Source organism: Staurois parvus, unplaced genomic scaffold (genome assembly GCF_062004578.1).
Source record: "Staurois parvus isolate SC_StPar_1 unplaced genomic scaffold, SC_StPar_1.0 ptg000085l, whole genome shotgun sequence".
In the NCBI taxonomy this organism is placed as follows: Eukaryota; Metazoa; Chordata; class Amphibia; order Anura; family Ranidae; genus Staurois; species Staurois parvus.
In genome coordinates, this window is record NW_028317881.1 from 520,465 (window position 1) to 531,315 (window position 10,851).

Genomic DNA, 10,851 nt, shown 5'->3' on the forward strand with positions numbered 1-10,851 from the left:
ACCAGTTGCCCCACCCAACCTTGCCCAGGTACGCCCCCCCCAACCCCACCCCCGGCCCGCCCCCTTAAAGCTTATGAAATTACATTTTTCTTTAGAATAGAGTCCAAAATATAAAACTGTACACAGTAATGTATATCCCAGCTCCCCTGTACTCCATTATAGTCATTACTGTATACATGTCATATCACTATAATGGAGTACAGGGGAGCTGGGCTATACACTGTATATATGTCATCACTATAATGGAGTACAGGGGAACTGGGATATACATTACTTAGTAATGTATATCTCAGCTCCCCTGTACTCCATTATAGTGATATGACATGTATACAGTATGTATATCCCAGCTCCCCTGTACTCCATTATAGTGATATGACATGTATACAGTAATGTATATCCCAGCTCCCCTGTACTCCATTATAGTGATATGACATGTATACAGTAATGTATATCCCAGCTCCCCTGTACTCCATTATAGTGATATGACATGTATACAGTAATCATTACTGTATACATTTCATCACTATTTGGCAGGCAGCAGGCGCAAAAAAGAGAGACAGAACTTCAAGTGCTTAGGCACTTTTCAGTTTCACATTTCTATACTACAGTTGATTGCTCCTCTCCTCATAATGCGCTTTTGACCTCAATTGAACTAGAGATAATTGTGTGCTTACCACCGTCACCTCACACACCTCCACACAGTAGGTATCCACGTGGTCCTACTGAACACATCTGGACATCATCCTAGGGCAGGTTAGCTGGTCTATCCCTGCCAGCGGTTACCCTTCGCCTAACTCTTTCTTTCCACTATCCTCCCCCCCTTTCCGTTCCCCTTCTCCTGCACCACTGTCCCCACCCCTCCTTCCACACCCATCCTTTCCATCCCCCCCCATTTATTCTTTTGATCTCCCCCACTCCTCAGCCTCTACTGTTCCCCAGGGATATGGCAACTCCTTCATTACCACCTCCTCTTACACATTTCTCTTTGATGCTACGCTCATTTACATAAATATACATTGCCACACACACTCTCTTTCCCAAATTTCCCTGTCTCCAGAACATCATAGCCTCCCCTAGATCTACTGTTAGACAAGATACTCTCAAAGCTATCTCATTAAACTCCAAAGGCCTTAATATACCAGAGAAACGCAAAGTAAAGTATTTTCCTCCATGCGTAGCCTCAAAGCCAACATAATCTTGCTATAAGAAACACACTTCTGTTCTATCCAACGTATTATCATGCTACTAACACATTGTCTAAATCTGAAGGAGTCTCCATAATTCTATCCAAATGCCTACAATGGCAGCTTATTGACTCCCTTGCTGACGAACAAGGACGTTATCTTTTCTTAAAAGGGCACCTTAGACCTGAGACCTATGACCTTAGCCAACGTCTACAGCCCCAACACTGCACAAGTAGGATTGTTCAGAAAGCTTTCATGACTTCTTGCAGGCTTCCAATCAGGGCTATTTGTAATAAGGGGTATCTTCAATGTCCCCCTTCACTCTCTATTAGATACCTCCTCCTTTGTCTCATCTCTGCCTTACAGAGCACTTTGCCAAATCAAAAGATCTTCTCCTTTACAATACCTGGCGCACCTTACATCCAAGTGATAAGGAGTTTACTTTTTTTTTTAGCCCCACACGATACTCAACAATCAATTATCTATTTTTGTCACAGAAAGATCTCCCCTTCCTAACTCAAGCATCTATTGAACCAATGTTCCTCTCAGACCATTATCTGGTTACACTTACATTGTCTTTCCCAGGGGAATTTCCCTACATGAAAATTTGGCGGCTAGACTCATCCCTGCTGATATCAGAAGATGAAGTGAGCCACATACGCATTTGCTTGCAGGAGTTTTTGTCGACAATGACACCCCTGATGTAGCTCCCCTTACCCAATGGGAAGCACACAAGTGTGTTATTAGAGGCAAATTACTGGCGATGATGGCAACACGGAAAAAGACACAACTCACTGATCTTTTCAATAAAATACAGACCGTAGAACTGGGCCATAAATATCCTCAAGCACAACAAACATACCTAGACCTTCTCCAAGCTTGAGTACTTCTTCTTGAGGAGCTTGTTCGTAAGGTGAGAAGTAAATTTTCTCAAAACCTCTTCTATGAGCATAGCAACAAATGCAGAAAAATTCTAGGCAGGGTACTTCAAGCGAAAAAAGCAGATACAACCATACATCTCATCCAAGACTCCCTAGGCCAACCCAGTGTTGCTACTATCAACATTATGTCTCACTTTGAGTGTTTCAACTCAAATCTATATAATTTACCCCAGACACCTGGCTCGTCTGAAGGTAGTCATTCTAGGGTTACATTATTACAAGATTTGTTGAAGAAGTACCACCCTAAACCCATCTCCAGAACTGATGTGTGACAACTAGCGAGCCCCATTATAGAAGAAGTGTTCAAACAAGCTATTAAAAAGCTAAAAACTGGAAAAAGTCCTGGCCCTGATGGGTTTACGGCTGCTTACTACAAAACTTTCCTTGACAGACTTTCTGAACCCTTCTTGCGAGCTTTCAACTCTCTATCCTCTTCAAGACACCCATCTCATAGACTTTTGGAAGCCCATATCATGATCATTCTAAAAGAAGGGAAGATACTACATCGTTAGCTAACTATAGGCCAATCTCGCTTCTAAACTTAAATATTAAGGTATATGCTAGAATACTGGCTAATCGCTTGTTACCACTACTTTCTTCCTCGAGTACAAAAGATCCGGTAGGCTTTATCCCTGGCCGCAAAGCCAAGGACAATACCATTAACGCTTTGAACTTATACCACTGGCTCAAGTCATCAAAGCGCTACATTTTTTCCCCGTCCCTTGACGTGGAGCAGGCATTCGACAGGTTGGCCTGGGACTATATGGGTCTCAGGAAATGACCATTGCAAACCACACCTATAAATTAGTGGCGTTCGCTGATGACATATTATTTCTCAGGGAGCTCCAAATGACCCTCCCGAACCTCCTAAAAGACTTTGAATCTTTCTGTCTTGTATCCAACTTAAAAATCGACTTTGCAAAATCACACAAGCTCAAAATTTCCCTTCCTGCAGAGGTGGTCGCCCAATTTTCCATTCAAGTGACAGTCAGATGAAATCACATGCTTAGGCATTCAATTACCCACCCGCCTATCAGGTCTTTACTCTAAAAACTACCTGCCTATATTCAGCTCCTTTTGTAAAGATGTATGTAAGTGAAACAAACCCTTCTTTTCATGGTTTGGAAGGGTGGCAATTTTAAAAATGAATATCCTATTTTTTCAATAAAGTATTGCAGGAATAAAAAAGAAAAGTGGAGAAATAAAAAGCCAAATCTGACACATTCCACAGGATACCCCAAAAATGGACTGTACAAAATAATTGGCACTCTCAATTTAATATTTGGTAGCACAACCCTTGGAAAAATAAATTAAATCAATCACTTCCTGTAACCATCAATGATTTTCCTACATCTCTCTACTGAAATTTTGGACCACTATTCTTTCATCAACTGCTCCAGGTCTCTCAGATTGGAAGGGTTCCTTTTCTGAACTGCTGTTTTGAGATCTCTCCACAGGTGCTCCATGGGATTGAGATCTGGACTCATTTCTGGCCTGTTTAGTACTCTCCAGTGGTGTGTATTAAACCATTTCTGGGTCCCATGACCTCTGACAGAGACCCAACTTTCTGACACTGGGCCCTACATTGCACTCCAGAATTCTTTGGCAATGTCAGGGATCCAGGTATGACCAGAGATGTGTGGACTTCCACAGAGAAATGCAGGCTTCAAGTAAAGTGTAAAACAATATAATTTATTAAAGGTTATGCAATACACAAACGCAGTGCAAACAAACCAAACCTAAACTAATATAAATATGTACAACGAAGTGCAAACAAAACCCAAACCTTAACTGATATAAATATGTATGGAGCACAAACGTAGTCAGGCAGGACGGGTCAGTAGCTAACGGGCAGACAAGGTACAAAGGAGCAGGCAGAAGAGTGGTCAGGAATAGCCGGGGTCGGTACGGGCAGAGTTCAAGCAGTGTCAGAGTCCAGCAGGAGTGTCAGGCAGTCAGGATACAGGGCACAAGGGAGCAATACACCAAGGCACTGACCTGGTCCTGCTGTAATACACCTCCTGCAATCAGCCTCAGGTGATGGCCTGATTACAGGAGTGAGACACTGGCTGCTGAGAGCACCCGTTGGCCAGCACTGGTACTGCAGCCCACAAGGCAGGTAAGCCCCAGCACTATCAGAGATAAGACCATTCCTGACAGGTAGTCTTCAGACTTCATAAATATGTGCAATTTCACTCAAATAATATATAATTGCAATTTTACATAAATCTACTATATAAATAACAAAAAATTGTCCATATATAATTCTTCACAATTCTTGTGTTCACTTTAATATTTATATTTAGTGCTTCTTAATTCACCTTCAGTGTCAAAATTCACTTCAAATCTTGTGCACCCCGACCGGTTGTGCTCTCACCTTAAATATATGACCAAACTGGTGAGGTCATATAAAGCTTGTGTCCCTTTAATTGGACGTGTGGATGGGAGGGTATCCAGCTGAATAGGATCCCCTTCGCTCATCTAGTGGCTCTCCTCCATTGGTGGGTATTTTAGGAGAATAACCAGATCATAGTGCCTTTTTCCTTGGGCATGTCACTAGCATCACAAGAATGAGTGTTCTTCTCTCAAGACCTGCGCATGCTCAGTGCGCTCTCTCTACTTTTGTTGCAGCAGTGCTGAGCCCAGCTGTAAGGTGTACTTTAACTGGTGCACAGGCCTAGTGCATTACCATAAAAAATGTTTAATAAAAAATAAAGTAGGTGTTGTACTCACAAACGACAATATAGTCAAGGCACATCATAGAAGAACAGCTGGATCAACACCGCGCTGAGTAACAGTCCACAATAGGGAGTTTAGACATCCAAAAGGCTGACGCGTTTCGAGGACTTGCCTCTTCCTCAGAGCCCTGCATGCATGAAGAGGCAAGTCCTCGAAACGCGTCAGCCTTTTGGATGTCTAAACTCCCTATTGTGGACTGTTACTCAGCGCGGTGTTGATCCAGCTGTTCTTCTATGATGTGCCTTGACTATATTGTCGTTTGTGAGTACAACACCTACTTTATTTTTTATTAAACATTTTTTATGGTAATGCACTAGGCCTGTGCGCCCTCTTTTTGTTCTTTCCCCATTCAGTATATTTGGATTCCCCCGGTCCATTTGAGGGCAGCAAGGTGTGCATGTTCCAGGACATTCTTAATGTGGTTGTAGCATCGAGTCCATCCCCAAGCGCAGGAGCATTTGTGTTTGCTGGTACTTTAACTGGTGTCAGAGTGAGCAATTCGCTTCAACATGCTCTGCATACAGGAACGGCATAAAACTTGCTTCCCAGTTGTGACATATGCCTGTGCAGTGAGCTCTTTGAAGCCAAACCATTTCTTTCTCTTCTCTATACTCCATGTGGCACCCAGAAACACACAACAGAAAGGTTGAGTAAATTTTTTACCATTTTAACTGGTTGCCAGAGTGATTTCTATATTGTTAGTACCTGTTAATTGATATAGGTGAGTTTAACTAAAGAATTACAGGAGCATCACGAACTTGGAATGCAATTATTTCTTACAATTTCGAAAAGGTGCCAGTAATTTTGTCCAGTCCATTTTTGGGGTTTTGCGTGGAATGTGTCATATTTGGCTTTTTGTTTCTCCACATTTTTGTGTCCTACCAATACAAACAAAAGAAATAAACATGAGAATGCCTAAACATTTGTAATTGCAACAATTTTCTGGACAAAGTGGTGCATTATCTAACAGAAATGCAGGGGTGCCAATATTTTTGGTCATGAATGTATGTCATTTAATATTATACATTGCGGTATTGTTGGTTTGTGTAATAGTCTAGAACAATGCTGCATTCCCAGAAATCAGCTTACCACTTTTTGTACTTTTTAAAATGTTTTCAGATTTTTAAGCCCAACCATTTTTATTTATTTTCTTGTTATACACAGACACTAATTTTTCTTAGTGTAGTGTTTTTTGCTAAACTTGACTTTCAGGGCCCATGTTTTCAGTGACCAGACTGGGAGGGGAGCTTTGGGAAAATGATGCCAACCAAGTTGTATAAGTGGTTACTTATGGGGAGGGCATTTTTTAAGGGTAGAGCGCTTTCACTCACTGCTTGTAAGCTTCTGAGGAAGCCCCTGTGGAGGCAAAAATGCATCAAGCAAGGCAGCCGAGGTGACATCATCATGTTAGGGGAAAGAGCTTTGTCTATCAGTCGAAAGCGCGAGTACCGGATACCAGATGCCGAAACATTGGTATTGCTGTGAATGCTGCTGTGATATTTTGAGAGTTATCTGCATATTATTAATCCCCTGGAGTGCAATATTTTATTTGAGCAATAAATGTTGATTTTAGACAGAGAGCATTAGATGTCTTCCTTGTATTTCTTCTTGAGGATCACTGTCCTCTAGTAGGAACAGAGCTTATTATGGAGTTGGTGTATTAATTTGAAGAATCCTCTATTTAAAGAAACACGCAAGTGAGAATTTCAAGCTGCCCTCACTAAAAGCTGTGTTTGACATCATATAGTTTAAAGTACTTTGATGCAAGCAAACTGCATGGGTGGTGGTGGGACAACCATTCAGTGGAGGTCTTGGAAAGAAAAATAATAAGCACTTTTTGAGTTTCATGGACTTATGATGGCCACACGTTTTTTATTTTTACTGTATGCTTGTAGTTTGGGTTGAAGTTTGTACACAGGTGTGGGTGATAAGGTTTACTATACACTACGAGGTGGTATAAAAAATTTTCAAGACTAGTTTTGTAACACGCCAACAGATGGCAGCACAAGGCTGCATGCACAGTCAGATGGCAGCACAAGGCTGCATGCACAGTCAGAGGAAGCACTGACCTTCACTGACCTGTCAGTGTGTCAAAAGACATTGTCCTGTGTACATCGGGAGATGTGCAACTGGTACTATTCTGATCACGTGCTTTGCCACATCTGCTGTTTCATTATGGACAGCTCCCAATGTAGACAATCCAAAATGTTAATAAACCCCATACCTGAATATTTAAGAAAGTAAAAGCGAGGTTTTGGCTTTCTTAGGAGAATATCTATGTGTGCAGAACTACTGGCCAACTATTAATGTGCAGAATTATTATGCAACTAAATTAAATGCAAACATTTTCAAAACTCACTTGTTTATTTTCATCTGTGAAAGTGAGAATAATAAACAACTCAAAATGTACAAATAAACATTTCTGACATTTAAAAAACAAAAAAAAATTAATGTCCAATATAGCCCCCCTTCTTTTCAATAACAGTCATAAGCCTTCCACATTCATGGAGTCTGTCAGTTTCTTGATCTGTGATGATCAACTTTTTGTGCAGCAGCAACCACAGCCTCCCAGACACTGTTCAGAGAGGTGTACTGTTTTTCTTCACCTATTTAAGAAGGGCCCACAAGTTCTCAATAGGGTTCTTTCATCTTTAAGGCCTTTACTGGCTAGTCATGCAGTGGAGTACTTCAATGCATGCGATGGAGCATTGTCCTGCATAAATATCATGGTCTTCACGAAAAACGTTTTCCTGTACCACTGCTGGAAGAAAGTGTCTTCTAAAATTTGCAGTAGGTTTGGGAGTTGATTTTGAGTCCATCTTCAACATGAAAAGGTCCAACTAGCTCATCAATAATAATACCAGCCCATACCAGTACCCCACTTCCACCTTGCTGGTGTCTGATTTGAAATGGAGATCTGTGTCCGTTACTGATCCAGCCATGGGCCCAACCATCTGGTCCGCCAAGAGTCACTCTCATCTCATCAGTCCATAAAACCTTTGAAGAAATCTGTCTTCAAATATTTCTTGACCCCGTCTTGATGTTTCAACTTATGTGTCTTGTTCAGTGGTGGTCAGGTTTCAGCCCTCCTTACCGTGGCCATGTCTTTGAGCACTGAACACCTTGTCCTTCTGGGCAGTTCAGGTAGGTTGCAGTTCTGGAATATGACAGCATGGAGGATAATGGGTTCTTGGTAGCTTCAAGTTTGATTGCTGTATCCCCCTGAAAGACTCTACAATTTTGGACTTTTCAGAGTCAGTTTAATCTCTTTTTTGGCCCATTTTGCCCGAGAAAAAGAAGCTGCCTAATAATTATGCACACCTTGATATAGGGTGTTGATCTCTTTAGGCCACACCCTCCCTCATTACACAAATACACATCAACTTATATGCTTAAATTCCAATAAGCATTCAATGTTATACAGCTTGCACAATATGCATAACAATTATGATGTGGTCAAAATACTCACTTTCCTAATAATTGTGCAGAGTGTAGAATCATCTCCATAAAAGGACCTTCAGAAAATGAGAATAACCACCTATAAAGAATTCCTGAAAAGAATACTGTAACTGCAATGGGCAATTATGCCCCTACATTCAGTGAAATACAATTGTAATAACAAATAGGAAGTTAGATAAATATGTTAGTGCCCATCAGAGTATAGTGGAATTCATTTTGTTTGTAGATTATCTATATAATTAAATCTGTGCAGGAATTCCTTGTGCAGAACTTGCTGCACAATCATATTATAAGTGGCTGTACTATACTCAAGCTAGTAGGGTGTGTCCTATTTTGTATTATCCAATTTTTTATGGAACCAGGCCTCCCAAACATATATTAATACTTCAAGGCAGTACAAATGACTCTGACAAGTCTGCACTCCTTTCAAGCATCTCCATGGGTAGAACTGGAAGCTCAATATTGTTCCCAACCAAAGTTCAATACTTGCCCAGGCTCCCATCCAATACATCCCTTTCTTTCCCACACCTCTAACCTCTGTGATCGCACAAAATATAAAAAAATATGTTTTCTCTGCATTTACCAATGCATCCTCTGCTGCAGAACCCTTGTTTCTTTCTGTGGATTCCCTGAAATGTTCCACTGGAGGACCTCCCAAAATTAAATTTTTGGATATTTTTTTTTTTTAAGATAATGGAACTATCCTCAGTTGTCTCAAAGCACAAATTACATTTTTCAGATACCTAAAAATTAGACATTGGTTCCCATTGTTGATATATAACAAAACTTTGGATATCCAGATGACCGTATTTGAATACATTTGCTTTTGCCCCCTCTATTCCCTAAACTATTTTCTATTGATTACTAGCAGTTCAATTCCTTATCTAATCCCTGAGATCAGTGTTTTTCCCATGTGGAATAGGGATTTGAATACCTCTAGTCCTAAAGAATGGTTACAAATTTGGCCCATAGTGACTACCATTTCCATCAATATTACCTCCTTGGAATCTGCTTTTAAGTTCTTACCTGTTGATTTATGGCACATCTTCATCCTGTGCAATTAGATACGTTGTAAATGCTTCTGAGGCTGTATTAACAGTGGGGATGTTATGCGTATATGGTGGATCTGTCCATTGCTTAGGTAGATTTTGGGCAAAAATACAAATACATGGCTTGTTTGTATCCATGTCCTCAAAGACCTTTGGTTTGTGCACCTCTAATTCCAATATCCCTCGCTCACCAAATATCATCATAAACTGATAACTTTGCAAATACAATAAATTAGTTTCGTGCTCCACTGATGAACATATATACAGTATATATAATCTCCAAATTTATAAGTGTTTTCAAAGATTTATAAATATCTCTTCCAAAATTTTAAGCAAAGTGTCCATAGTACATCTGTGATCATACACTCCTTTCAGTGATGTGGACAAACCAACTTATACTTGATTCATCTTTAATGTGTTGTCATGACAACTATGTGTGCACCTTCACCAGTTGTGCTCTCACCTGGTAAATATGACCAAACCATTAAGTGAGGTCATAAATAGCTTGTGTCCCTTAAGTAGACTGTGGCTGGATGGGATTGTTTTCCTAAAGGGTTTGGATCCTCACTTCCTCCATTGGTCCGTGTGCCATAAGAAATAATCATAACGTACTTATCCTCTTTTTTAAAACATTTATTAATACATTATATTGCACTCACATGTACATGCTGTAAAAATTGCTGTTATAATATTCAAATACTCGCTAGCAATTCTATGTTGGCTACTTGCTGTTAGCTGTCTATCTCCTTCCGCATGAGCGTCATGACATCATAGCCCCTCCCCTACGTGGAATATTCCCCCTGATGAAGCCACGTGACCCGGTGGCATAACGCATAGGGGAGGGGCTCTGACGTCACGATGCTCATGCGGAAGGAGATAGACAGCTAACAGCAAGTACACAACATAGGATTGCTAGCGAGTATTTGAATATTATAACAGTGATTTTTACAGCATGTACATGTGAGTGTAATATAGTGTATTAATAAATGTTTTAAATAGAGGATAAGGCAGTACATTATGATTATTTCTTATGGCACACGGACCAATGGAGGAAGACCTCTAAGGAAGTGAGAGGATTCAAACCCTTTAGGAAAACAATCCCATCCAGCCACAGTCCACTTAAGGGACACAAGCTATTTATGACCTCTTTACGGTTTGCTCATATTTACCAGGTGAGAGCACAACTGGTGAAGGTGCCTGCATGGTTGTCACGACAACACATTAAAAATGAATCAAGTATAGGTTGGTTTGTCCACATCACTGAAAGGAGTGTATGATCATGGATGTACTATGGACACTTTGCCTAAACGTTTGGAAGAGATATTTATAAATCTTTGAAAACACTTATAAGTTTGGAGATTATATATACTGTATTATGTTCATCAGTGGAGCGTCACACTAATTTATTGTATTTGCATATTGATTTGTATGGGTATGTGTATGGTGTAGGCGATCTACTGTTTCCACTTAATATTTTTG